We start from the raw sequence: 24,770 nt of genomic DNA, 5'->3' as shown, positions 1-24,770 counted from the left end.
AGGGTCTTTGAGAAATATGCCACCGGGTGTTCGTAGTTATCAGCCGCCTTCTGCAATAGGATAGCACCTATTGGTCCTATTGACGCATCAGTTTCTAAAATATAAGGTTTAGTCTGATCCGGCTGTACCAAAATGGGAGCAGAGGAGAAACACTCCTTAAGGGTTTGAATAGCCCTTTGTTGTTCCTCTCCAAAGGCGAACTTGACACCCTTTTTTAGCAGGGAAGTAAGAGGAAGTACTAAGTTGGAGAAATTGGGAATGAACCTCCTATAAAAGTTGGCTAATCCTAAGAAGCTTTGTAGCTCCTTGACAGTGCTGGGTTCTCTCCATTCCCTGGTAGCCTTAACCTTTATGGGATCCATCTCTATGCCCTTACCGGACAGAATGAATCCTAGGTAGGATACCGAAGTGGTTTCGAATTGGCATTTCTTGGGTTTAACCAAAAGCTTGTGATCCTGAAGTCGCTGTAGTACCCTCTTAACCAGTAACCTATGCTCAGGTAACGTCTGGGTGAATACCAGCATATCATCCAGATACACCACAACCGATACGAACAACATATCAGCAAATACCTTGTCCATGTACCTCTGAAAAATGGCGGGGGCGTTGACAAGGCCAAATGGCATCACCCTGTATTCGAATAGTCCAAAAGGGGTGCAGAATGCCGTCTTCCATTCATCCCCTTGTCTTATTCTTAAGAGGTGGTACGCGCACCTTCAGTCCAGCTTGGTGAAGTAAATAGCCCCATGTACCGCCTCCAGGATGTCTCGGATCAATGGCATGGGATACCTGTCCCTAATCGTCACCTTATTTAGCCCTCTATAGTCGATGCACGGGCGTAATTCAGCACTATCTTTCTTCGGAATGAAGAACAATGAGGCTCCACTAACGGATCTTGACTCCTGGACGAGCCCATTTCGTAGATTGGAGTCCAGGTAGTTTCGCAGGACCTTCCTTTCAGGGAGAGACAAATGGTACATCCGCCCGAATGGAACCACAGCATCAGGAACAAGGTCAATACCACAGTCTTCTGCCCTGTGGGGAGGCAATTCTCGGGGTTGAATGTCTAAAAACACCTCGGAAAACTCCTGATATTGTGTTGGAATTGAGGCGATGAAAGCCGGACCTAGGGCTGGACCCGACCTCTCTTCTTGGTATGTGGAGAATACAGACTGGTCCATACAGGTCGACTTACAAAAGAGTGAATTAAAACTCAATTTATTGGCCTTCCAGTCGATGTGAGGATTGTGTTTTCTTAACCAAGGGATTCCAATGACCAAAGGAAAGTGTGCAGCTCTGATCTGATTGAACACCAAATATTCTGAATGATGACTCAGCTCCATCTTTAAGGGTATCGTCTCTCTGGTAATTGGTCCGGAGGACAAAGGCCTGCCATCCACACCTTCCACCGGAATGGGAGTAACCTTTGGTTTAGTGGATACTTGATGTTCCCGTGCCCAGTTGGAGTCCATAAAGTTACCGGCTGCTCTGCAGTCTAACATAGCAAGTACCTCGGTGGGACCGGAGTCGGATAGCCAAAATCTGACTCGGAACACCATCAGACTGTTCTCCTCAGGGTTGTTCATGGTTCTTGAGTGGTTGCAAGGGTACTTGGCACTTCCCCCGAAACTTCGCTTGCAGTAGATCGGGGGCTGAAGTTTTCCTTCCACCTAGGAGGCACTTCCGGACAGTTTCTTAATAAGTGTTTAGAGGAACCGCAATACATACACAATCCGGCTTCCCTTCTTCGTTTGCGTTCCTCAGGAGTGAGAGGCCCTCGGGTGGCCCCTATTTGCATGGGTTCTTCAGGAGTGAAATTTGTCCTGGTTGTGGGAGAAGGAGTAGGTAGACTGACAGATTGAGGGGTACCTCTGATTCGTCTTCTTTCTTGTCGCCGTTCCGTCAAACGGAATTCTATCTGTAGAGACAAGGTCATCAATTCTTGGCAGGACACTGGTCGGGCTACACGAGCTAACTCATCTTTGATTTCATCGCGAAGTCCCCTTCTGAATATGGTTTGTTGGGCAGAGTCCGGCCAGTGTGCCTTAGCCGCCAATCTCTGGAAGCGGGATATGTACGTTTGGATGTCTGTGTTCCCTTGTATGACATCCAAAATGGCTTCTAGGGAAGAGTAAAATACTTCGGGTCTGTCAAATTCTTCCTTGAAGCCTTCTACAAAACGATCATAGTAATTCAAGGAGAGGTCGTTTCTGGCGACCAGGGGGGTGGCCCAGGCTAGTGCGTTACCTGTGAGATTGGCAATAATAAATCCAACTCTAGATTCCGCTGACTCATAGGCATGGGTTCGAAAGGCAAAATAAACATTACAGGCGTCCAGGAAGTCCTTCAATCCTCCCGGATGACCATCATACTTGCCGAAAGAAAGGGGCATAGCTGGTAGATCGCTGTCGTCATCTCTATGTAAGACCACCTGCTGTCGGAGAGCGATATTCTCTGTTCTTAGCGCCTGGACTTCGGCAGTAAGATTCTGCATAGCTGCCACTAATTCTTGGTATTGTTCCAAGGAGGCCATGGTAGGGGTTGGGCGTTGTATGCTGTCAAGATCCGAGTCTACCTCCCCTTTCTCCTCACCTGACTCCCCTGAGGTAGATCCTTGAAGGTCAGTCTCGGTCTTCTGGGGTTTCTTCTTCGTCCTTGAACCCTTGCCTTTAAGTGCTCGAACCTTCTTTTCGTGTAGGTAAGGTCTGGCCCCTCCGGAGGCCACCTTGGCAGAGGTTGAGACCTGCCCTAGGGGAACGCCGGGGGGCCAGCCTCTGATCTAGGGAAAAAGCTTGAAGGCAGAAAAACCCTAGTCCATAGATGGGTTCAGATGATGAGTTAAAGAGATGGCACAGATCTTCAGGTACAATGTCCAAGATACCAGCAACGTGGAAAACACAATCCGAAGCAGAACTGAAGAGCGGATACTAATAATAATAGGTACTGAGAGAAGAGAGAGCAGGGATGAACAACAAAGGTTAGAAAGAAGTAATAACAAAGAAAGATGTGGAAAATAAAGAATGAAGAAAATAGCGGAGAGCAGAATACAAGGAGGAGGTAAGTTAATGGAAAATACTCACAAGAGGAGAAGCAAAAGAAAGGCAACACCTTATTAAGCTCCGCGGAACCCGGCGCAGAGAAGCGACACCGTGGCCGCCAGCAAGAAGGCCGACTAAACGGCTGAGGCAGGATGCCGAGCGGACAGGGAGGTAAGAAAGGAGTACAGAAGGTTCCCTGAGAGAGGAGCCGGCGCCGACTACACAGGGCGGTTGGCGAGCTCGTGTAGCCTGAAGGAAAGTGTGAAAACCAACAGCCGGGAATTAAGGAAGGCGGAATAATAGAAATACGAAAACAAGGATGATAGATAGAAAGAGAGGAATTGTAACGTAGTACAGGCTACTACTGGAGGGCTATAGAGGAAGCAGCAACACGGGAAGGAAGAACGAGTACACAGGACTCGGAGCGTTGAACGAAACAATAACAGATACAACGCGCCGAGTAGTGGGCGGGCCTGAATTAAAGGCACCGGCACCATGTTGGGTGAGGACTAGAAAGTTCATCGAAGTCGGAACTTCCAGAGAGTCCAGCATTTCCAGTCCTGGTTCCTGACACTGTGTGTCAAACAGCACCTTCAGTGCAGTGGCACAGGGGTGTCTTTCAGACTCCCCAAGGTTTAAATACCTTCTCTGGAACTGACTACTGTCTCCCAGAGCATGTAAAGTTAAATTGACTTTACTAGTCTTTTTAAATTTACAGACCCAGCACACACTATCTTCAAATAGAGTCCTGAAGGGTTTGCCAGCATCCCCTGAGTCAAAACACTCATGTAACAGTCAAATGTTACCTTTCCTACTTGAAATGACTGGTGGCAGTGGTTTAGGTCAAACCACCATGATTCTTCCCGACCGCAAACAACGTTAGCTAAAAATCAGGTCAGCCATGTTTTTCAATATGGCGCCCAAGACCTATCTGTAAAAACAGACTCCGTTCAACTTTTTTCACCATTTCATTTTGGAAAGGTCCTTCTTGTGTTTGTCTCTGTGCGCCAAACCAGGTTTGGTCCCTTTGTTTGTTGGCCTTTGGCGGGCTTCAGTGCTGAAGCCCTCCTCTGGCACCTGAGTGTTGGGCGTGGACAGGATGTGAGGGAGGTGCCCAAAACTCCCTGTGCTTAGTCTCCTAGGAGACCTGAATGCACTCTGGCGTGATTGGCCGGCTGGCTGTCCGGCAAGGACAGTCACCCTGCTGTGTGAGTGACAACCAGGCTGGAATGAATGGGGGGAAAACTGTTTAAAAGCAGGTCTCTGGGACTTGGAAAGGAGAGTCGACCACTGGAACGAAAGAACCGAAGACGAGCTGAAGGAAGACTGCTGCAACTCCTGGACAACCGGTGAAGCCCTGCTGCAGGTCCGAATTGCCTGAAACTCCATCGACAGAGAAGCCCTTCAAGGTTTTCTTCCCTTGAGCTTGGTGGGAACAACCAACTCGCAAGCCACCTGGACACCGTCCCCATCCTGGTCGAATTTTCTTCCGAGTGCTGTTGAAAACCGGATAGCCAGTGGGAACGAAAACAGTTAGTGGACTTTAAGGCACTCACACCGTAAACCAATGTTTTTGCCAAGCATGTGGCCTCTTCCCTGGCCAGTGCAGGAACCTCCTGACATCCTCCTTCTTGTCTCCACGACTGAAGCTCAGGAACAGCGAGATCTGCTCGAACTGCCAGGAACAACTGCCTCAGCTACAGCTCTTGTTCACTTTAAAGGTACTGTGCAAACGCAGTCCGGAAATCTTCGGCCACAGAGAAAGTTTGTGGAACTTTACGGACTTCGAAGGCTTGTCCTTCCCTAAACATTCATCTAACTTTTCGTCTGACCAAATTCTTCTAAGATCCGTGGCAAAGACTTAACCGTTTACTACCAGAACTTTGCTATCCTATACAAAGACTCTGAACCATTGACTTTGGCCCAGGCCTATGAACGGAATTGCTGGTTGTAGTTAACTGAAACCCTTTGCCCTGCCTATGAAAGTATTTGTGCTGTTGATTCTTATAACCTTGTCTTTTTACCCCTTTTTAAAGTAACTGAAGTACCATTTTGCTCCTACTTCAGGGGAGCTGAACTTGTTCAGTAGCTTATTGGTTGTGTATTTGAAGTATATTAGTATATTATATTGAGCTGCTCTTGCTAGTGTAATCTTTTCAAACTGACTGTGTAAATAAATGTATATTCTTTTACCAAGAAACCTTGAGTAAGTGTTTGTTTGAATCACTGTATTTGTTGGTCCTTTGTGTAACTTGTTCTACTGCTCACTTTACTCTTGAGATAAGTCTGGCTGCTCAGCCACTGCTACCACATTACTGTGTAGTGCATGCTTGTACCAAAGGTGATATTGTACTGACACTTGTGGTCTTAATTGCATGTAGTGTTCCCAAAGGGTACTGCATGTGATTCTGCCTAACAATGTGGAGTAGCTCTTTGACTTCCGCTATAACCTTACTCATAAAATTCAAAACTTGCTGGTTAGTATTTCTTTGGGAAAACCGACCCTAGAGAAATATAGTAGAATATGTTTTAGGATCTGCAGAGTGGTATTAATTTTCATTGGGAATGCCTCAGGATATCGGGATGCAAAATCCACGATTACCAGGACATATTTGTTACCCAATTTAGATGTTTCTAGAGGCCCTATTATGTCCATACCAATTCTAGAAAAAAGGACTTCTATGATCGGCAACGGGTTCAGAGGGGCAGGTACTGGGATGTGGGGGCTGTTTTTTTGGCATATTTTGCAGGTTTGTATGAACGTTTTTATATCGGCGTGAATACCTGGCCAGTAAAACATTCCACTAATATGCGCCTGGGTTTTAACATGTCCCAAATGCCCTCCTGTGAGATGGGAATGTGCGATCTCTAGCACGACCTATCGGTGGCTTTTAGGTATTGCCATCTGAGTTTTTATAAAACCTTCTGGGGAGGCTTCTCTTCTGTAAAGTAGCCCAAATTATAAGCAGAAAAAGGGACTTCCCTTCTCTATGCCTTCCTCTTTTGGGCTGGATCATTTTGCGGGGCAAAGGCTAGGTCGGGATAGATGGTTGGTTCTTCGCCTTTCTTGTCTTCGATGTTAAGAGATTTATCAGCTTCCCCAAAGCCTAAGTTACCTCTTTCTATTTTATCTGGTTTGCTTTCTTTGAATTGAGGGAACAGAGCCCTTTCCCGAATTCCCTGCGTATTTGGTCTCCCCGGCATACCTCAAAAGGGACTTTGCCTTGATTCTGTAAGAGGACCTTCACGTATCCCCGGATGGCGGGGTCAATACGCCTGCTAAGACATCTATCCCGAACTTCCATGCTAAGCCAGATTTTGGGGCTAATCGTATGTAGCACCCCAGAGGGGGTATCAACACCAAGTCTGTAGTAATCATTCCTCTTTTCCCAGGGGGGAATAATAGCCTCCCTACTGATAGAGATATCAAACCATATTGATTCCTTAGTGGTGATGGAAGGGTTAGAGCCTCTCCTCTCTGACTATGTTAATGAAATTGTAGGGTCCCCCAATTTGTTTCAATTGAGTGACATCTCACTTCTGACACCACATTTAAGGAACTCATGGTGGCAACAGTTGTCACAGTACTGGTCACTAATACACAATGACAACTGGAATGGCTTACCAAGAGGTGATGAAGTCTTGATGAACACTGAGGCCTTTCTCTACCTTGAAACTTTTGAAGAGTAAAGACTTTCCAAATGATGTACCTCACTAGCTAATATTAATCGAAAGCTAGAGGACTGAATCACTGGAAAGGGCGCAGCACCCAGCAATGTATCGGAGCTGACCAGGCGGAGAACGATGGATCCAGAACCCAGTGTCGACTGCTGGTTAATTCTTTGTCTTCAGTATGGAGGTCTAACCCAACAAAACCCACCCCTTCCAATTTCCTTTAGACATTAGAATCCGATGTTCCTTACCATCTGGTAGAGCGAGGAAGTTCCAGATGCCAAGAAGTGGTTCAAGAAAGTACAAAAAACAGGGAAGGAAGGGTTCTATACCCGTACGGCACGAGGGTCGCACTACACTCGGGTTGTTGCACTTAGGTATTATTCCCCGGAGAGCGTCCCAATGTCCAGTGCACTGGATAGAAGCAAGATACAGAAAAGAGCCAAAGTTCACAATGGTGGATCTTTGTAGCCAGAAAAAGGAAAGAAATCCAAAAACAACCTGACTGCTAAATTGGAACCCTGGAGCAAGACAATAACAGGATACTCACTTTATTAGGTTGATTCCTTGCAGCAGGGAGCAGCCATGGAAAGGCGCTACAGACAAGGACCGGAACAGGTAATTCCTTAATCTGAGTGCAGGCGGAATGCCGAAAAAAAGGGATAACAGTCCCTTTAACCAGCTGTGGGCAATATGCTGGAATAATCAGTATTAGGAAGGTAATGCCTTGACAACAGGAACAGTTCCTTAACACAAACTGTGATCGATTTGCCGGGCGATCAGTATCCAGAACCTAATGCTGTGGAAACACGAGACAGTCCTTGAAACAAACAGTGGTTGATATGCTGGGAAATCAGTAAGTGAAAGGTAATGCCGTGGAAACAGGCAACAGTCCTTGAAACAAACAGTGGTCGATATGCCGGGTAATCAGTAAGCGAAACGTAATGTTGTGGAAACAGTCCTTCAATCAGGCAATGGTTGGGGTACCAGGTAAATAAATTGCAGAATGGTTGTCGGCGGTCCAGGAAGGAATGCTGGAAGCCAGCCGGGGAATGATCCGAAGAGACACAGAACAATGTGTGCTGACAAAGCGTCAAGGAAACGAAGTAACGCTAATTCTTTGTTTAAATAAAGTCCTGAGACGCATTCCGGTCACGTGATCTTGTGGATAACGTGACGGCCCTTGACAACTGTAGCTGTACGGGGAGTGCGGCATCTAGGATTCGTAGCACGTCTCCATGGAAACATTCATGTTAGTCTCGAACAGGAATAGAATGGTCTTGCTGCTGTTTTACAGGCAAACTGCTGTTTTTTGTAACGCAAGCCCGAGGGTGGTCTCATCTTGGTGTTGACAGATGTATAGATGGAGGCAGCAGCAGGGGCAGACATCACAGTACCATCCCCCAAAGGCCCTGCTACCCGCATGGAAGCATGGAACCGGTGGTGCAACGCTGGAGCATGTATGCAGGACAACGGCTCCCAGGTTCTGTCCTCTGGGCTATAGCCCTTCCAGTCAACAAGGTAATACAGCTTTTGGGCTTGTAGACACATGTCTAGGATTGCATTGACCTCATACTCGTCTGAACCATGAACAGAGACTGAGAGAGGACGAACAGGTAAGCGAGTCGAGGGCAAACATGGTTTCACCAGTGATACATGGAATACCGGGTGAACCAGCCAGCGAACTGGTAGCTGTAAGCGCACTGTCACCGGATTGATGTGCTCCGAGACAATATATGGACCAATGAACCGAGGCAGCAGGGACTTCTTCCCTGGGATCCTTAGATTCTTGTGGACAACCAAACTTTCATGCCTACTTGATAAACAGGCTTGGGAGTTCTATGAGCGTCAGCGTATCGTTTAGCTTGATCCCATGTCCTCTTCAACTGAGACTTGATCTTGGAGTGAAGAGAGACAAGGACAAGGTCTCTAGCAGTGGACTTCGCTGCAGGATTGATCAACGTCAACAATGGGTCCCAGAGGAATAGACCTGGGATGCTGACCGTACAACCCAAAGAATGGAGATGTACTGATGGAGGGACGGAGGGAATTATTGTAGGCAAATTCCGCCGAGGGCAGGACCGATAGCCAGGTAGACTGATGCTGTAGACATAGGCATCGGAGGTATTGTTCCATCATGCTGTTTGTTCATTCCGTTTGACCATGGATCTGTGGATGGTAAGCGCTAGAGAGCCGATCATCAATGAGCAAAGCAGAGCTAAGCGCTCTCCAGAATTGGGATGTGAAATGCGAACCCCTGTCTGTGATCACAATGGAGGGTAGCCCAAAGCCCAAAAAACAGGAATAGATGCCACAGGAACATGTTAGCAAGCACCAGTGCTGTGGGAATCCCGGTACACAGCACAAACAGGGCCATCTTGGATAAGTAATCTACGATAACCCAGATAGTATTACAACTGTGGTCCATAGGTAGTCTACCACAAAATCCATAGAGACCATGTGCCATGGTTTGTGTGGTAAGGGTAGTGGGTGCAGTAGTCACATAGGCTTACCCGGAGTAGTTTTACACTGGGCACATATGGAGCAGGATAAAACATAGTCCACCACCTGCGAAGCAGCTCAAGGGTTTTTCTGTGACCCGGGTGTACTGCAACTAAAGAATCATGACCCCATCGTAGAGCCCCATGCCGGATCTCCTCTGTCGGAAGTAACAGAACACCCTGGATGAAAAGCAACCCATTGTTCAGGTCAGGATGGTACTCCTGGATTTTGGCTACCCAGTTTTGTAGTGCCTTCTTGAGCTAGGGACGTGCCAAACAGCTGAAAACGACATGGTCTGCTAGAACATTGATTTGTTCCGACCGTACAAGAGGAGCACCAGAGTCTAGGCGAGACAAAGCAAAAGGCTTTAGCAAAATGGTGCGTAGGCCTGTATGTGATCTGGAAATTGAACTGTGTGAAAAACGCATGCCACCGAGCCTGCCAAGCCATCAAACACTTCATTATTTTGAATTACTGTAAATTGCGATGGTCTGAGTACACGGTCACTGGATGTTTGGCCCCCAAAAGATGATGTTGCCATTCAGTAAATGCGTCTTTGATAGCTAAGAGCTCTCTCTCAGTGACAGTGTAATTCCGCTCATACGGAGTCAGTTTATGTGAGAAGTAAGCCACTGGATGCACCTCCTTGGTGTCCAGGCATTCTTGAGAAAGAATAGCTCCGATTGCTATACTGGAAGCATCTGCTTCCACCAAAAACGGAAGATCAGAATCCGGATGTTGAAGGATAGGTGCAGTAGTGAAGGATTTCTTCAAAAAAAGCAAAAGCAGACTGGGCGGCCTTATTCCACACAAAAGGAACCTTAGAACTAGTCAAAGCGGTGATGGGTGCCACCACAGAGGAAAAAGAACGGATGAACAGCCTATAAAAATTTGCAAAACCCAAGAATGATTGAAGTGCTTTGGTGGTCGTGGGTGTTGGCCAGTCCAAGATAGCCTTCACCTTGGAGCGGTTCATCCGTACCCCTAGATTGGTGATGTCATAACCTAGGAATTCTACCTCTTGAGTATGAAAAAAACACTTTTCTGCTTTCACATAAAGGTGATGTTCACGTAACCTCTGCAGGACTCTAGACACATGAATGACATGTTGATGGTATGTGGGAGAATAGATCAGAATATCGTCTAAATAGATTATTACGTATTGATCCAGAATGTCACTGAAAATGTCATTCATGAAGAATTGAAAAGTTGCAGGAGCATTATAAAGGCCGAACGACATTACTAGATATTCAAACAGGCCATACCTGGTCTTGAAGACCATCTTCCATTTTTAGCCTTTTCAAATGCAAACCAGATTATAGGCACCCTGGAGGTCCAGTTTGGTAAAAACTGCTGACGAGCCCAACTGATCCAAAAGGACCGAAATCAATGGTAATGGGCACTGGTTTATCACTGTTATTGCGGTAAGAGCCCTGTAATCAATACAAGGGCGCAGGTCCCCCTCTTTCTTAGGGACGAAGAACAATGGTGACACTGCTGGAGAGCCAGATGGACGGATGAACCCCAGTTGCAAGCCTTTGTCGATGTTTTGTTTTAGGACCAGGTCCTCTTGTTGTGTCAAGGAATAGACCTGACCCGTTGGTATTTTGGATCCTGGGACAAGCTCAATGGGGCAGTCATATGGCCTGTGCGGAGGGAGTTTTTCTGCCATGCCCTTGTCAAAAACATCAGAAAACGATGTGTATTCAGCAGGAACTAAAGTTTCCTTACTCGAAACGGACCCAACAACAGAGGCCAGATCAATGAAAGCCAGGCTTGGAGACCTCTGAGAAACCTCATGGTGTTGAAAGCAATGGTCGTTGCAGTAGGCCGAAGGGAACTGCACATTACGGTTCACCCAGTCAACCGAGGGATTGTGTAGGGTTAACCAATGCAAGTCCCAGGATCACCTTGTACTGAGGAGCGGCAATGATATCAAAAAACACCTCCTCTGTGTGTCCATCTTGTGTAACCATCAATAAGGGAACGGTCTCTTCCATAACCATACCTGAGGTTAGCACAGTGCCGTCCACTGCATTCACAGTTTCGGGAATTTTCTCGGGGAGCAAAGGAATCATGGTTGTCTTAACATAACCAATGTCCATGTAGTTGTTAGTGGCACCAGAATCAATGACGGCCTTGAGCTGAACGGTTGTACCCTTGAAATGTAATTATATGGACATCACAATGGGCAAAAGAATGCGGAAGGACTGGAGTCTGAACCCAAACCCGGCAACGGAACCCCTTCTATTGCCGTGCCCTGGCGTTTCCCGACCACTTTGTGGGTTTCTTTGGACATGTACTCAATAAATGCTCTGAGGAGCCACAGTACATACATGAATTGTTTTTCCTCCGGTTCTCTCTCTCAGCTGTTGAGAGACGACCCCTTACGGCCCGATCTGCATGGGTTCCGGGTCAGATGGTGCAGTAAAAGGAGTATCGGATCGTGTGATGGACTGAGGTACAGATTTCTTTTTACCATTCCTGGCAGACCTGCGTGGGTCTATCTGAAGAACCAGATCCACCAAATCAGAAAAACCAGTTGGGACGACCTGGACGGTGGATAGGGTGTTTTCAACTCCTCCAAGAGACCCTTATAAAACACTGCAGACTTCTTGTCTTCTGACCAATCAGTCTCAGCAGCTAATTGGTTAAACCGGGTGAAGTAAGACAGTAGGGACAGGCTGCCTTAATGCAGATTGAGCAATTCAAGATCGGTTGCCTGCGTTTTATACCTCATATCAAAAACCCTGCTCATAGCTGTGAGGAGTTCATCACAGTCATAAAGAAGAATACTGTTGGTTTCAAGCAACGGATTTGCCCATGCGGCTGCAGTCCCACCTAAGTAAGAGAGCACAGAAGCAGCCCTAGAAGTGGAATCAGGGAAAAAGGCCGGGCGGCAGAGAAAATGCAACCTGCACTGATTCACAAAGATTCTGTACGCCTTAGGGTCCTTGGTGAATCTCTCCGGGGGTGCCAGAGGAAATTGTATGGACATAAGGACCGGTGCCGGGTCCTGCCGAGGGAGCTGGTACCTTGATGTTGAAGCCGTGGCGCCGGAAAGCGTGTCTGCCTGAAAGGTGACCGGACGGCATCCTGCAGCATATGGATGCGATGATGCAACGAATCATGAGCTGAAGTCATGTCATTCCTGAGATCAGTGACCGACCGCATTAAAGAAGCTAATATGTCCTCAGCCTCCATTCCTTTGGCTTCTGATTCTCTCACAATACTGGTCACTAATACACAATGACACCTGGAATGGCTTACCAAGAGGTGATAAAGTCTTGATGAACAATGAGGGCTTTCTCTACCTTGAAACCTTTGAAGAGTAAAGACCTTCCAAACGATGTACCTCACTAGCTGATATTAATCGAAAGCTAGAGGAGAGAATCACTGGAAAGGGCGCAGCATCCAGCATGTATGGGAGCTGATCAGGCGGAGAACGATGGATACAGAACCCAGTCTCGACTGCTGGTTAATTATTTGTCTTCTCCTAGGAAGGCAAGAACATCATATTCACTATGGAAGCCTAACCCAACCAAAACCACCCCTTCCAATTTCCTTTAGACATTAGAATCCAATGTTCCTTACCGTCTGGTGAAGCAAGGCAGTTCCAGATGCCAAGAAGTGGTCCAAGAAAGTACAGAAAACAGGGAAGGTAGGGTTAGTAGGGTTCTATACCCGTACGGCACGAGGGTCGCACTAGAGTCTGTTTGATGCACTTAGGTATCCCCCTGCACAGCGTCCCAATGTCCAGTGCACTGGATAGAAGCAAGATACAGAAAAGAGCCAAAGTTCACAATGGTGTATTTCGTAGCCAGAAAACTGAAAGGAATCCAAAAACAACCTGACTCCTAAATTGGACCTCTGGAGCAGGACAATAACAGGATACTCGCTTTATTAGGTTGATTCCTTGCAGCAGGGAGCAGCCTTGGAAAGGCGCTACAGACAAGGACCAAAATAGGTAATTCCTTATTCTGAGTGCAGGCGGAATGCAGAGAAAAAAAAGAAAAGGGGATAACAGTTCCTTTAACAAGCTGTGGGCAATATGCTGGAACAGTCAGTATTAGGAACGCAATGCCTTGACAACAGGAACAGTTCCATAACACAAGCTTTGATCGATTTGCGGGGCGATCAGTATCCGGAACGTAATGCCGTGGAAACAGGAGACAGTCTGTTGCCAAGCACTCAGGGGTTAAGGAGTGCTGCCCCCACCGTTGTGGGGGCGGAGCGATGACACGGCGGGAGGAGGAAGGGAGAACGGGGTTTATGGGAAAAGGCGCGCTGAAAGCCAGTGAGAGTTTACGCTCAGATAATAAAGGAAGCAGGTTCACAAATCTCCGTGTGTGCGCGTCCTCCTTTACAAGGCCTCTACGAGGCAACACTGGCGACGAGGTTTATCCCCGTGCGCCCACGGAGTCCTCTGTGGCAATCCGCCGCTCCTCCTTTGGCTTTCCGCCACTCGCCGCGCCGCAAGCGCGTACAAGGCATCAGCATTGGCAGTCCGCCAATTTTTCTCGCCCTGAATGCCCGGGCCTCCTCCTCCTACATCCTGACGTCCCACACGAGCGGGAGCCCTCTTCCTCCTCACAGTACTTTCCTCAGCACGCCCTGAATGCCCCCAGGCCTCCTCCTCTTGCATCCGGACATCCTCCTTCCTCAACACCTCCAGAAGGTCGTCGGTGGGTCATAGGAGCCTGCGTGACCACCACACGCCCCTGGCACAGCACAGCACAGCGCAGGAAAGCGTTTGGACATCTGCTGCGACACCCCACACGTCGGAGGCCGGTGAGTCTGCCCGAGCCAAGCTCCGCTAGCCTACCCAAATCAGGCATATTTGACCGGCATCATGAGCACGCCAGCCTCTGTGTCAGGGTCCAACCCAGGGTCGCCTACGCCGGCTCACGTGGTGCAACCGATTCAACTGCGGTTACCACCCCCTTTCACCATGACCCCACAAGCCACGAAAGGACCCAGATGGACCGATTGGATGGAAGACTTCCAGCATTACGTCAGGGGATCAGGGGATGGAAATTGCCCCAACATCAGAGACATTTTCCTTAATCTGGTGGGGGGCGAGATAAAGACTGTGGTCAAGACTATTCCTGCAGCTGAACAGAACACTTTCAAGGACTTAATAAAGGCCCTAGACAAACTCCTCATCATAGAAGTCAATCGCGACTATGAACGCTACCTTTTCAACAAGGGCACTCAAATGCCACAGGAAACAGTTGATGAATTCATAACCCGCCTGAGAGTAAAAGGTGCAAATTGCCAATTCGACGCATTTTCTCTGGAAGAAGCCATAAGATTAAGGGTCATTGAAGGTTGCTTATCCCCTGCCCTCAAGAAACAGCTCTTGAAGAAACCCCTCTCCATCCAGGAAGTGAGCGAGCTCGCTCGCATACATGAGAGGGTCGATGCCCAAGCTACATCCATGGCCAGTCCAAGCAACCCCAAACACGACGCAGCGGAACTAATAGCAACCATACAACCATCTCGTCCAGGCGACAGGGGGCCACAGCCATACAGAACTCAAAACATCCAAACACCCCGCCTACAGAGACAATGCTATCGCTGTGGGATGTCTTTTCCGCACGCAGGATCTTGCCCCGCTCTATCTCAACGATGCACAAACTGCGGAAGAGAAGGCCATTTCCACTCGGTGTGCAGGGAAGGCGTACCATTTCCTCCCGCGAGACCCCAAACGCCAGTCAGGACATTTGTCCGTCCGCCACCTCCTAGACACTTTCAACCCCGATACTACCAACAAAGCCAAGGACAGAGACGGTACGTCAGAGCCATTGACGAATACCACACGCCGGGATACCCACCACAGCCAGAGCAGTCTGATCGGACCAGATACTTCACCGATGAATATGACCATCCACCAGAAGAATATGGGCCTGAAACTCTCTACCAGGAGGTGCAGGGAGCTGCATATGACATACCATATGACTCATACGACCAAGATGAGTTTGTCAACCTCATACTCGACACTGAAGAGGCCAGAGAAGCCCCGAAAATCCCCATCAAAATGGGAAATAGACAATTCCAATTCATGGTTGACTCAGGCGCTACTGTTAACATTATGGGCGAACAGGACTATGCCATGCTACCGAACCCACCTGCTCTTCAACAGTCCTGCTCAAGGATATTTCAGTGGGGCGCCACCACCCCCCTACCGACAGTAGGATGCTTCACACAACGCCTTCTCCTGAATGGCCGGAAAGTAGACACAACAATACACATCATCCGGTCACTTGCTAGAAGCCGATGCCTGCTCAGTTATCACACAGCGTCCCGTTTGGGTTTAATCGAAATACACGTGAAGGCGGGAGACTCCATCACAGCAACCTCCGAGAGCATGAACGCGAGAGATACAGTTGGCGCCATCGCATGCTACCAGATGCAGAACCTGGTCACACAGGCTGACATCACAAGAGACTTCCCCAACCTCTGCAAGGGGCTGGGAAAACTCAAGGCCCCTCCCATCCGACTACACATTGACACATCGGTGAGGCCGGTACCGCAACATCCCCGGAGAGTGGGTTTCCACCTGCAAGTGGCAGTATCAGACGCACTCCAACAGCTGTTGTCTGATGGTATCATTGAACCAGCCACAGGGCCGACACCATGGGTTTCCCCACTCGTGGTTGTACCAAAAGAGGGAGGAAAGATCCGTTTGTGTGTGGACATGAGGGTGGCAAACACTGCCATTCAGCGTGAGAGGCATCCGGGCCCTTGCATCGAGGATATGATCGTGCAACTGAACAACGCCCAGATGTTCTCCAAACTTGACCTCAACCAAGGATACCATCAGCTGGAGCTGCATCCGGAATCCAGACCCATCACGACGTTCGCGACCCATGACGGTCTATACAGATATCGGCGCCTGAACTTCGGCATCTCATCAGCCGCAGAAATCTTCCAAGAGGCCATCAGGCAGGTGATCAGACCCATCAAAGGCACACTGAATTACAGTGACGACATCCTCGTCTTTGGATCATCGAAAGAGGCTCACGACAAGGCTCTGCTCGCTACATGCGCAGCACTCCAAGAAGCAGGCCTCACCCTCAATGTTGCAAAATGCCGTTTCAGCAAGACCAAGCTAAAATTTTTTGGACACATCTTTTCCAGCGAGGGTATGTTGCCGGATCTTGATAAGGTTGACACTATCACCAACCTGGAGGAACCGCGACAGGTTGCTGACGTCCGCTCGTTTCTCGGCATGGCTGGCTACTGTGCGCGGTATACACCGCACTACGCGTCCCTCACCGACCCCCTACGGAAACTCCTCCAGAAAGAAACAGTGTTTGAGTGGACCCCCGCATGCCTCCAGGCTTTCTCCGACATCAAGCGGGCCCTGATGGAAGCACACCGCCTGGCATACTTCAATCCCGCATGGCACACTGAAATCGTGGTGGACGCGAGCCCGGTGGGCCTTGGTGCCATCCTAGCCCAAACCAGCGGGGCGGATGTCCACCCGAGACACGTGGTCGCATATGCGAGTAGGGCCCTGTCCACCCCAGAACTGGCCTACTCCCAGGCGGAAAAAGAGAGCTTAGCTGCCGTCTGGGCGTGCGAACATTTCCATGACTTCATCATTGGAAAAAAGTTTACTTTAATAACGGACCACCAAGCCCTGCTATCACTTTTTGGCAACCCGCACACCAAGATGCCTCCGAGAATCGAGCGGTGGGGAATCCGTTTACAGGAATATGACTATGACATTGTGCATCGTCCCTTAGGGCGACCTTAACCCCGCTGACTACCTGTCACGTCACCCAGTTGGGGCCCCACTGACCCGTGAGGGAGACATCGCCTATGTACAGTACATAGCGTCGAACTCGCTACCACCGGCGTTGTCCCTGGAGAGAGTTGCTGCCGCATCAGCTGCTGACCCCACCATGGCACTCACCATCAGCCTCACATTGTCCAGCAAATAGAGAGATCACCATAGAGCAACGCTGGCACACCCAGGAGCGTGCAAACAAGAAATTGAAAGGTTGGCCAGGGTACACAGCGAATTGGCCGTCAAGGACAACGACATCCTCCTCAGAGGGTGCAAAATCGTCATCCCCGCCACGCTCAGGAATGAAGTGGTAAGCACGGCCCATGAGGGTCATAGAGGAGCAGAAAACACCAAGAGGCAGCTGAGACGCCATGTCTGGTTCCCGTTTCTGGACGAGGCAGTAGAAGAATGGGTGAAGAACTGCCACGCCTGCCAGTGCACAGCCCCTGCGGAACATCCACCCCCGCTCCAACACACACAGATACCCGAACGACCATGGGAACGTGTAGCCATGGACTTCTATGGACCCACGGAAGAGGGTGACTACCTCTTGCTCATAATAGATGAACACTCACGTTTCCCAATAGTCAAAACGGTCACCACCACTGCATTCCCCCAAGTAGCAGCGACAATAGAAGAAGTGTTCAGCGAGTGGGGGATCCCCAAGATAGTCAAATCCGACAATGGGCCCCCGTTCAGTGGACATGAATTTGGAACACTAGCAGAACATCTAGGGTTTGTACATACGAAGATAACTCCTCGCCACCCTCAAGCGAATGGGATGGCTGAACGATTCATGGCATCAATCAAAAAAAACGAGACAAAGAGCCAGAGTAGAAGCGGTCGACCCACACCAGGCGCTGTGCCGACTCCTACGGGACTACAGAAACACTCCTCACGAAGCCACCAACAAGACACCTGCCAAGCTCATGTTTCGCTACAAAGTACGAACCCGCATACCGTACAACCCATCTGATGAGGAGCCGCTTGACATGGACGTGCTCCGAAGGGATGCAGAAGCCAAGGAGAGAGCGAGACGAGAGACAGACGCCCGCCGTCATGCAGTGATGCAAGACTTCCACATTGGCGACGAAGTACTCGTCCAGCAACCAACGCCCAGAAAGACAGATCCGCGGTTCGCTCCAAGTCCCATGAGAGTAACCGCAGTGAAAGGCACGATGGTGACAGCCGAGGATCAAAGTAGAGCTGTCACCAGGAACTATCAACAATTCAGACACTACTCCAGACGAGAAGGAACAGAGCCGCTATATCGATCGGCCTCTCCAGAGCCGCGAGAGCCGCGGGACGACTTGTGGGTCCCACCAGGAGGAGACCCAGGAGGGACAAGCAGAGAAGTGAGGACCACGGAACTGCAAGAGGCAGATGACCAAGAGGAGAGGCCACGGAGAACTGTAAGAAAACCTATGAGACTTGTTGAAGAATGTTGATCTCGATGTTTGAATATATTGTTCGGGGGTGATGTTGCCAAGCACTCAGGGGTTAAGGAGTGCTGCCCCCACCGTTGTGGGGGCAGAGCGATGACACGGCAGGAGGAGGAAGGGAGAACGGGGTTTATGGGAAAAGGCGCGCTGAGCGCCAGTGAGAGTTTACGCTCAGATAATAAAGGAAGCAGGTTCACAAATCTCCGTGTGTGCGCGTCCTCCTTTACAAGGCCTCTACGAGGCAACACAGTCCTTGAAACAAACAGTGGTCGATATGCCGGGTAATCAGTAAGCGAAACGTAATGCTGTGGAAACAAGAGACAGTCCTTCAATCAGGCAATGGTCGGGGTAGAATGCAGAATGGTTGCCGTCAGTCCAGAAAGGAATGCTGGAGGCCAGCCGGGGAATTATCTGAAGAGACATGGAACAATGCGTTCTGACCCGAGCTTCAAGGAAATGAGGTAACGCTAATCAGAAGCACCGGCTTCTCGCCAATTCTTTGTTTAAATAAAGTCCTGAGACGCATTCCAGTCACGTGATGTTGTGGATAACGTGGCAGACCTTGACAGCTCTATCCGTACGGGGAGTGCAGTGTGTAGGATACGTAGCACGTCTCCATGGAAACATTCCTGTTAGTCACCAACAGGAATAGAACAGTCTTGCTCCAGTTCTACAGGCGAACTGCTGTTTTTTGTAACGCAAGCCCTTAGGTGGCATCATCTTGGTGTTGACAGATGTGTAGATGGAGACAGGAGCAGGGGCAGACGTGACAACAGTAAAGAAAGACACAAGTGATCACAGTTCAAGGATGTTTATTAAACGACACGCAGGTTGGAAAAACACCTAATCTAAACCTAAATATAAAATGGAATCAAGTGACGACCATCAAATTAAAATAAGGCAGTCCTAGTAGTGCTGCGTCAAATAATAAGGGCCTATACTAAGAAACCTATTGCCAAACCTTACAACTAATGCAAAAAGGGTGTGGGATGGTTTTCAAGAAAAGAATGAACTGTTCACAAATAATATGTCAGGATGCGGTAGCTTGGGCCTCCCTTCCCCATGTTTTGAGCTCCAGTTTTTCAGGAGCCTCGATGGCCAAGTCTCTTCCACTCTCATAGTCTCTTGCCTTCGAGGGCTGACATGTTCAACAAACAAATAAACCAAAAAGTTCTATCACACAGTTCATGTTGGGTGAGAATCCTTCATCTCTGGATCCCCCTCTTCCGGGCACTGACCACTCTTTACTTTCAGCCTCCCTCCTCTGGGCTCACTATGGCTTTTCCTTTGCTCACAAATCTTAATGTCTTTCTAAACAGTTCCAATGGACATCCCCCGGCCGGGTTCACCTTTGACAACACACTGTTTCTTGGGACATTAGACTTGCCCCCTTCTCATCAGCATCCCTCGTCCGAGTTCACTCTTGCCAACTTCACATTTGGATTTTCTTTTTATGTTTACAGGATTCACTTTCCTTGCTTTCTTTACAGTTCTTAGGTGAAAGGCTTTCAACTGTAAAGGGATTTTGCTTAACCTCCTGTATGAATGCTTTGACCTAACTTGGCAGCTCTCCTATGGCCTTCTGGTATCTGCAGTTTCATTCAGATGGGGATCGACCAGTCTCCCGAGTCAACACCCACGTGGCGCCGCCTCCCTCTGCAGCTGGTCTACCCTTAACACTTTTACAGTTCTTTGAACGTAATTCAACTTACCACTTTGTGGCTTTCGTTCACCACACCCCGGCTCTTATTAGTTCTCACTTCGACTCACTGGCTGTGATGAACCGCTTGGCTTTCCTTGTAGCTGGAGTCAAGGCCGGTACCACGGTAGCAGGAGTCTCCCTCGCTCTGGTTTATCAACGTCACTATGCTGTGTGTGCAGTTGACATCTGTTGAAGCACACTTGGGCTATTGTCCTCGGTCTTACAATTTCGTCTGCAGAGGTTTAGCTGGGTTTTGTCGAAAAGGGAAAGGTTGTGTCCCTTCTCGTCAGTCTCTCGGTGTTTGCTGTCTTTCTCCTCCTCTTGAACTGCCGAGTCTGGATAGCTGTCTCGTTGTGCGGCCTGCCTTGCTCTTACTGTGCTCTCTTGCTCCACCTTTTATCCCTGTGGGGAAGGGAAAGGGCCGTCAGGTGTGTGTGATTCTGATCAATTGACTGACTTTGCCTGACTCTTGTACTGGAACATGTCAGGTAAACGGCTCTGGTGTTAGTCCGCTCTCTGGTGTGTCGCACAAAAGTGTTTCTGTCGGAAAAGGGGGGGCAGTGTTTTTGAATGTCCTACGTGGTAGGATGGGGAAAAGGAGTTGAAAGAAGAGGGATACCCCGTCTCACCCATCGGTGTCCCACTCCCACTCCCCGTGGACCCCCCCCATCCAGATGATCCTCTCTCACTGGTCCACCCCCAGGAACTGGATCCAATAGTGATGGCCGTGTCCTGGCCACCTGGATGCCAAATCCCCGGGGACTAGCTAGGGAGACACTGTCAGGTTTCTCACAGACTTTTCATGGCCCATTGAAAGACTTTCAGTTCTGATGGCTCTAATGTGGGTGTATGTGTCATTTTGCGGAATTCCGACACACACATAATGTTCAAAGTCGCACCTGTGTTGATGACAAATTTGGCCTGGTGTTCACCTATATGTATGTAAACATCACTTTCAGGCGCTGTTGTCATATCTTGCATCATATATGTGTAGTCATTTTGACTTCTTTCTCTGGATGGTGGAGGTGAGGGAGATTGTCCTGTAATTTGTCTCATGTGGCTTACAAGATCTCTTCTTGACGTTGTGTCTTTTCTCTGAGCTGACCCACACATGTTATTTTCTTGTCTGGCAGATGTGAAGTTGTTTGCTTGTGTTCTGTTGGTTAAAGAGTTGCATACAGTCGCCATGTGATTCTCTCTGCCACAGTTGGCACACTTGTGTCCAAATGCAGGGTATCTTGAACCTTCTTCACGAGGGAACGGTAGGCCACACCTGTAGCATCTTCCTGTTGATCAATATCTTCCTAAGGGATTGCTGGAGTGGTATCTGCCTTTTCCTTTTTGAGTTATGTGGTATGCTTGATGCTTCACAAGCCCTTGGTTTCAATATGCGATGCTTAGGATTCTGCTCAGGCTTCTGTTCTGGCACTTTGTAGTATGGTTGCCAGAGGGAGCGGTTCACAAAGTTGTTTCTTTCGAAATGAAGACAACAAACAGCCTCCGATGATTCTCAGCCTGATTGCCTCTTCATTCGTAAAACTTCTGAAAGTCACAATGGGCCACCAACTTACAAAGTCAGGGCGTGAACGTGTCCATAGATTCACCCACTGTCTGGCACGCAGTATTGAAAGTGTGACGCTCGTGATCCACATTTCGTTGGCAGTCGAAATAGGTGCTTAGCGCTTCCTTGAGTCCAACATACATCTCTAATTCATCTGGAGGGACAGTGGGTATTAGATCTACTAAGTTCACCAGCAGTCTTCTGACAAATTTGTGGGGTGCATGCTCATAATAAGCTGCCAAGTAGTTCTCAAATCTCGTAAACTAGCGCTCCCATCGGGAACCAAGGGCCTGCTGGTCACGCATATCAAAGGGTGCTGGCCTGTGGAAAGCAGCTGCACTGGGCGCATTGCCCCTGCCGGGTCAAAGTCTGACATTTGCTGGCGTGGCAATGTATATGTGTCTGAATGTCGGTAGGATATTTGACACCAGTAAATGGTATCTGATTATATCACACTCTGACCTGGTTGCACCTTCAGGAGAGGGTTTGTGGGACGGATAATCCCACCTTCATCGCCATTTTCGTGTCCCTGGATTTCAACTGAGGTAAGGGAATGTACAGCGTGCTGAATGAGCGGTGGGAGAAAAGGGTGCAGGAAAGAAAGTCGAGGAAACAGTGTAATCTGCAGTCTTCTTTAATGCCTTGCACCGGTGAACTGCCATGCGTGGTACAGGTTAATGCGAGCCTGCGCTGCTCCTCATTGGCAGCATGTCTGTATAACAAGCTGGGTCTGTCATTTCTATTAACTGTGTCCTTCCCAGGTTACAACACCATGCCCTGCCCTCCCGCCAGCATTAAACCGTGCAGCACCTTTTCAGGCATGCCAAAATTCTGGAGCCCCAGAGCTGGAGATTTCACCACAGAAATCGGGAGAATTTAATGTTTCCATAGGATTGCATTGGTGTAATAATTATTTTAGGCGGGAGACAGTAAAAAATAGCACTATCTCCCACCTAATCAGGAGGGTTGGCATGTACGTCTTCTCATAGCTCTCAACCTTTTGTGTCGTCAGGGCAGGTGAAAACACACGATTTTTTGGGGGCGGGTTAGAGCCAATTGAAGTGTATGAGCGTGTAGGGAGCTTAGTGGGTGATTCAGCTGATTACAAACCAGTGTTATGAGGTCACTGCCGGGCTGCAGAGCTTGTGCAGTGTCACATGGTATCAGTCACATGCGTGAGCATGTGACCAATGTTAATAACGGTGCTGAGCGGTCTTCCGCTTGGCAGTTGCAACCAGATTGGTGTATGAGTGGTCATTGCAGCCTGGGACTGCCACCTGCATAATGGCCCTGATGGGCCGCCCGGCCTCACAGGGCACCTCACCATGTGGGGGGCAGAGATGCCAGACCCCTAACAACTGGCAGCAAGTGGTCCAATGACCCGCGTGCTGCTTCCGACCTCCCCATACAGCCCACGTAATCCACCCGGCAAAGGGGGGGCGAAGAGGATGCGCGTGGCTCTGGCCGCATCCGTATCAAGGAAAAAGTGACCCGTCCGCCGGAGGAAGAGAAACGGTGCTGGGAGGGTTAGGACCGATTTTCTATACTCTGGCCTGTTGGAAAGATGTATAGAAGCCAACCTATTATTGTGAAAGGGACAACTCTGGGAGCTGTAGCCAAACCGGTAACAAGGCGAGTAACAAGGCAATGGGCCTCATTACACGGACGGCGGTAAGGGTTAACGGTCACCGTTAATGGCAACGGTGACCGTTAACCCTTACCGCCGTACTACGAGGTCCCTTTGCGGGTTGGAGGAATTAACGCCTGCTTCTTGCAGGCGTTAAAATCCAACCCGCTAAGGGACCTCGGAGCTAATTACGGCACCGCAAAATTGCGGTGCCGTAATTAGCGCCTTCCCCATTTCCATAGAGCCCTATGGGGCAGAAATGGGAATGGGGAAGGGCAATGGCGGAAAGGGGATTTACCGCCCCTCCAACCTTGGAATGGGGCGGTAAATCCCCTTTCCGCCAAGGCGGTGCCGGTATTTTACCGGCATGAGCCATGGCGCTAATAGCGCCATGGCTCACCGCCTACCGTGTAATGAGGCCCAATGTCTCAAGAGGTGTAAGGTGTCCACAATGAGCACACACTGTGAAACAGTCAAGGGACATACTTAGACAAACAGGTATAAAAAGACTCCTTTACTTATGGCCAAATAACACAGTAAAAAATGACTAATAACAAGTAACATTATCACACAACACTAAACATATGATACACATACACAATCACTAGAGTAGGGCAAAGTACATATCAAACCACTGAAAAGGAAAGTACAGATTAGTATTAGCACTACAGGTTGTTATGATGTTATACACATACAGAATGTTAATCTGTGTCCCTATGGAACGCCTATGCGCTCCTACGTTCTCAACTGAGAACGTACATGGTCACTCGAGCACTTGCGGTTCCAACCTCCGGGGGCCTTACATAAAGCTCTCGTAAAAAATACTTTGGTGTCGTGCCTCTTTATTACAATTGGCGACGAGGCACCCCTGTGGCCCCCGGAGTACATCCTATGTATCACCGGCCGGCCTGCAGCCCGCAGCTGCACAGCAGCCGCTCACTCACGCGTGCACTTGACGCCGCTGTCTGCCTCCTCCTCCCGTGCTGATCGCCCCCCCCTGCGACACGGGAGAGCAGCCCTGGTCCATGAAAGCAGCCCAGCGGTGAGCGCCGGATCTATCAGGTATCCCTTTTATCCATTCCTAAGGGTTTGCGAGGGACCCGGCCACAGAACAATAAGCGCATCTTACGAATCACCCTCCAACGGTGATTCGAGGAAAGGACCTTCGAACGTAAGATCGCACAAGGCCATTTTGTATGTTTGCCCTTGGTTTCCATGGTAACGAGACGCTATGGAGTTCACTTTCGGCTACCGAGTGCCATCCCACACGTAAGCCGGCGCGCCTCACCAAGTAAACCTACAGGACCACGAACATTGCACACCTCGTGCACACTAGTTCTACACTGCACGATTGGGTGGTTCCCTCACCTCACGCTCCTCCGCGAGCCTACGTTTTACTGAAAAGAAGACTCAACGCAGTGTGCCTCT

Source organism: Ambystoma mexicanum, chromosome 2q, assembly GCF_040938575.1.
Source record: "Ambystoma mexicanum isolate Mex_15411 chromosome 2q, UKY_AmexF1_1, whole genome shotgun sequence".
NCBI classification, from domain to species: Eukaryota; Metazoa; Chordata; class Amphibia; order Caudata; family Ambystomatidae; genus Ambystoma; species Ambystoma mexicanum.
This window is presented reverse-complemented; position numbering follows the sequence as displayed.